This window comes from Silene latifolia, chromosome 11 (genome assembly GCF_048544455.1).
Source record: "Silene latifolia isolate original U9 population chromosome 11, ASM4854445v1, whole genome shotgun sequence".
Classification (NCBI taxonomy): domain Eukaryota; kingdom Viridiplantae; phylum Streptophyta; class Magnoliopsida; order Caryophyllales; family Caryophyllaceae; genus Silene; species Silene latifolia.
Genome location: NC_133536.1, coordinates 170,651,073 through 170,656,451, shown reverse-complemented (window position 1 = coordinate 170,656,451; position 5,379 = coordinate 170,651,073). Strand labels below are relative to the sequence as shown.

Here is a 5,379-nt window from a genome sequence, read left to right as displayed (position 1 = left end):
TTTAATCTTTGTTTAGGGCTCTATTCATTTGATTAAGTTTGTTTATTCGTTCTATAAGTCGAGAGGCGCGGAATTGAATTAGACTAACCATGTATAGTAGGACGACCTAGTCATGGACGAGAGTTTCTCTAGGACCCGGTCTATGGTTGATGCTAATATCGTAAGATGGGTATCTTTAAGCCTAAGCAATTGACAATGTTATTAGTACCGAGTTTATCATGTTCATATGTTTACTTTTGCATGTGTGACCCGAACCCCTTAGACTCTCTTTTATTATACATTTTACATCATTATTGTTTTAATCATCAAACAACCAAACCAACCCAATTCGAAATCGACCTTGATAAGAATCTACCCATAGCAATTCACGAAGTAATTCCCGTTTCCTTGTGGTTCGACCCCTATTACTACATTAATTTGTGTTTAGGGAATTTTATCTTTGCATAGGTACGCGATAAGCCTATCAAATTTTGGCGCCGTTGTCGGGGAAACGATTTTATTGCTTTTTGAATTGTCGATTTTTATCTTGTTTTATTTTGTCTTGAGGAACATTTGTTCCTTAAGACCGTTACTTATCATTTTCCTAGAAATTGTTGTCTTATGCCCATGTCCTCTCGTAGTGGAGAATTGCTTTCACCGGATTCCGAGCCCGAGAAAACCTTTAGGAGAAGACGACGATTTTGGAAGGAAGTGAAAGAAGCCACTTCTCCCGTCCAAGTTGAAAGTGCTATAAAGTCTTACTTAGACGATCTAGAGGCCCTTGAAGAGGAGGAGGTTTCAAGTTCTTCATCTCCACCACCACCACCATCTACTACCAAAAAGATGGTGAAACTTTCCGATCATTCAAAGCCCACCGCGGCCATGCTTCCGCCGGAATCACAACTCAAATCACCGCGCCGGAATTCGAGATCAAGCCGGCTTTCATTAGCCTTGTGGAGAGAAAGCAATTTGGAGGAAGTCCTTTGGAGGATCCCAATTTGCATGTTCAAAACTTTTGTGACTATTGCTCCATGATCCGCCAAACGGGAGTCACTCAAGCCCAAATAAGGGAAATACTTTTCCCTTTCTCTTTGAAGGACAAGGCCAAGCTTTGGATCAATAGCCTTGACCGCACCGCCATGGGAATCACCAATTGGGAGACATTGGCTCTTGCTTTTTATCAAAAGTTTTTTCCACCGGAGAAAACTCAAACTTTGAGGAGCCAAATTACCGGATTCCGTCAACAAGCTCTTGAGAGCTTATATGAGGCTTGGGAGAGGTACAAAGAGCTTCAAAGACAATGCCCACATCATGGGCTAGATGATTGGTTTCTTGCAATAACATTCTACAATGGATGTTATGCCGAGTCCCGAAGGATTCTTGATTCCGCCAACAATGGGCGGTTTGATAAAATTGACACCGATCTTGCTCATTCCACGATCGAATCTATGGCGGTCCATGATGCCCAATATGTCAATTCCCGAGTTGTGCCATCCAAAGGTAAAGAAGAATCCTCTAACAACTCTATTTTGCTAGCTCAAATTGCTTTGCTCCAACAACAATTGGCGGAGAGGGATGCTAGAGATTCCATTCAACAAGTCAATGCCATGTCTTCAACAAGCCAAATCATTGTTTGTGACGGTTGCGGAGGTGCGGGTCATTATGCCGCTCATTGCCGAGCCCCCATTGAAGAGGTAAATGCTTTTCAAGCTTTTAGACAAAGTTCATATCCACCGGGTACATTTTCCAACACATATAACCCGAATTCAAAATTTCATCCAAACTTGTCTTATAATAGCAACAATGTGCTTAACCCTCAACCCCCACCACAACAAAATGCCTATGTTCCTCAACAACAAAAGTATGTCCCTCCACCGGGTTATCAAAATCAACAAAGGCCCCCACAAAACAATTACCAACAAAATCCACCACAAAATGGCCAACAAAACAATCAAGGAGTGGGTAAGCTCGAGGGCATGATCATCCAAATGCAAAGGGACTTGTTGGCTCAAATTCAAAAGAATGATCAAGCTCATAGTGCCGCGGTCAAGATGTTGGAACAACAAGTGGCTCAATTAGCCGCTTCTAGCTCTCAAAGGAAGAACGGCCAACTACCTCCCCAAGGTGAGCAACCACATGAAACCGCTAATTCTATTTCCTTGAGAAGTGGTTCAAGCTATGATGGGCCATCCATGACTTTGGATGAAGAGGTGGTTGTCAAAAAGGCTAAGCTTGGGGGAAATGACAAGAAGAAGGCTAGTGAAGAGCCTATTGTTAAAGATCGTGTGCCATTTCCTCATCGATTGTTGTTGCTAAAGAGGAAGAGCAAGCTTGATGCCAAAGATGTTGGGTCCTCTATGCCCAAAGGAAGTGATGAGGTAATTATTGAAGAAATCTCTCCTAATGCTAAGGAGAGTGATGTCGTTCCAACAAAGGTGAGTGTCCCCAATGAGGATGAGATGGTGATAGGTGTGGAGGATGCTCCTCCCAAGGAAGTTGTTCAAGTACCATTTCCCCATCGTCTAGCAAAGCACAAGGAGGAAGGTAAGTTTGCTAAATTTTTGGTAGTTTGTAAGAATTTGCAAGTCACCATCCCGTTTATGGAATTGATTACCCAAGTCCCTTCTTATGCAAAGTTTATGAAGGAAATCCTCTCATAGAAGTGATCCTTCAATGAGGTTGAGACCATTGCTTTCACCGGAGAGTGTAGTGCACTCTTACAAAACAAGTCTCCCCCGAAACTTAAGGACCCCGGTAGCTATTCTATTCCTTGCACTATAGGCAAATATACCATTGATAAGGCCCTTTGCGACCTAGGTGCTAGTGTAAGTGTCATGCCTTATTCCCTTTGTGAAAAACTTAACATGGGTGCTTTAAAATGCACAAGTATTACATTGCAAATGGCGGACCGTTCTTTAAAGCGACCTCTAGGTGTCTTAGAAGATGTTCCCGTCAAAGTTGGCAAGTTTTTCATACCCGTTGACTTCCTCATACTTGATATGGCCGAGGACTCACAAACCCCAATTATATTGGGTAGGCCATTTTTACGCACCGCGGGTGCGCTAATTGATGTGAAAAACGGGAAGTTGACATTAGAAGTGGGTGATGATCGGGTTTCCTTTAGCAAAAACAACACCATTAGAAGCCCAATGTTACAAGAGTCTTGTTATTTATTTAGCACTGTGGACTCTTCTTATGCCTCTACTACGCTTGAATCCTTACTAATGGATCCGTTGGAGGACGATATAGGTGTTGTTTGCTTTGTAGGTGACGATGCTAAGGGCACTATTGCTAACAGTGCCAAAAAGAAGAAAGGGAAGTTTTATTTGAAGAATTTCAAATGGTTGCGGAATGCTAAAGGAGATATGACATGGAGCTTGGTTGGTGGCAAGCTCAAGAACAAAACTTGAATCAATTAGCTTCTTACGTCGTGCGGGACGTTAAACCAGCGCTTCTTGGGAGGCAACCCAAGCTTTTTATTGCTTTTATTTATTTTTGTTTTTAATTTTCTGCATTTTATTGTTTTTCGTAGATTATTAATAAAATATGACTTGATAATGTTTCTTTTTGTGATTTTTAGGTGAAAATGAAGGAAGAAGAATTAAAAGAGACTATGGCACGCAGCCCCATGCAAGAACCCTGTTCGGGGACGTGGTTTTCGAAAAAGAGAAGGAAATTAAATCATCACGGAAAAGAGTCAAAACGCGAAGAGGAGGTCAACCCCGATCGGGGTTGGGTGGCCCCGATCGGGGTCATGGTTCTGTGACTTCTTGGCCTTTGTTCTATACGGGTAAAAAAAGGGGTAGATTTCTTTCTATCATTCACACATACCCGACGGTACTCATTTCCTCCTTTCTCTCTCGTTTCTTCACATTCCTTTACTAAAGTCACAAAGAAACATTTACATCCCCCCGAATTCATGCTAGCTTGGGGGAGATTAGCAAGTCGAGTAAGTCTTTAATTGCTGTGCATATTAGTTTAGATCTTGCAACCCATTAAACATTACCTCTAGTCCTTCTTGTTTTGTGCTTTGAGCCATTTTTATGGTTTGATTGGGTGATTTGAATAGTTGGCACATTGAGGACAATGTGATGTTTAGCTTGGGGGGAGATATTGCATTTGCATATAGCATAGTTTGCATGTAGTGTAGAAAATTTGAAAATTTTTGAGAGAAATTTTTGCTTTATGCTTGCTTGTAGCCTACTTTCCTCTTTGCTTATCCTAAAAATGGCTTGTTGCTAATGATTTATTCTTTCATGTTGGGATATTAGCTACATGGGGATGTCTTGACATAATAGGTGGGAGATGGAAAATGAACCGAATAGGCTTGATCTTGACTTGTGGCAAGCTACAAAATTGATAAGGTAGAGCCTCTCTTTGACCGATGCATCCATATCCGGTCTCTCTTAGGTGAGTGTAGGTCTCCTTATGATGTGTGTTACGTCAAAACGCACAAGTATGGTTCTCATGTCATCTCTTGGTAAGCATGCATTCATTTGTTATAGCATTTTGGAGCCATTCACATGAATATAATTGCCTTTTTGACCCCTTCACAAACAATTTTCCCTAGCTACATTATAACTTGCCTACCTTGTTGAGCTAGTAGCTTGTTTGGTCTTGTTTGGGTGCTCAATTGGGATTTGTTTCAAAGGTTGGAAAATCATGTGAGCTTGGTCTTAATGCTCGAGAAAAAAAATGAAAGAGAAAAATGAAAAAAATGATGAAAAAGCAAAAATGAGAATGAAAAAAATTGGAAAAAGATATGAGAAAAAGCATGAAAATAAAAGAAGGAGTATGAAAAGAAAAGAAAGAAAAGAAAAAGAGAAGAAGAAAAGACGTGAAAAATTCTCAAGCATTATTCATATATTTTGGAGGATTTTCTCATGGTTTGAATTGCAAAATTGGGTTGGAATTAGGATTGAGCATCCTTACATTTGGTTGTTGCTAGCTTGACATTAGCTCCACAATCCATAATTCATTTCTTCCCCCTTCTTACCCATGTTTATTTGTCTTCTTCCTACCCATTTGGCTTCTTTATCATGCTTACATGTGATTACCTTTGCTTGCTAGTTTTGACATGTTTACCATATTAGATTGCGGGCACATTGTTATAAGTTGAGGATAGTTGAGTGTTTATTCACAAAAATGTCCTTTCACATAAAAAGAGTTGAGTGCCCCGTGAGAGTCCATAAGTCAAAAGATCACGCAAAAGCTTAAAGGTTCATTCAAAGTTTTCTAAGCTACGCCGTCATGTAAATCTCATCCATGTCTTGCTTTATTCCTTGCCCATGTTGTTTCGGGTTTTTAAATCATTATGCTTAGCTTGTTTGGATATAGCAATTGATGGGATTTGGTTTCTTGCTTGGGGACAAGCAAGGGTTTAGCTTGGGGGAGTTTGAT

At 40.6% G+C, this 5,379-nt stretch overlaps 1 non-coding gene across 1 annotated transcript; it reads right to left on the bottom strand.

Moving 5' to 3' along the window:
* Positions 1–1,190: 1,190 nt before the first annotated feature.
* LOC141615585 (small nucleolar RNA R71) lies at positions 1,191–1,297 on the bottom strand. The gene has a single exon (XR_012530000.1). It is a non-coding gene; the product is annotated as a small nucleolar RNA R71 (small nucleolar RNA).
* Between the last annotated feature and the right edge of the window lie 4,082 nt (positions 1,298–5,379).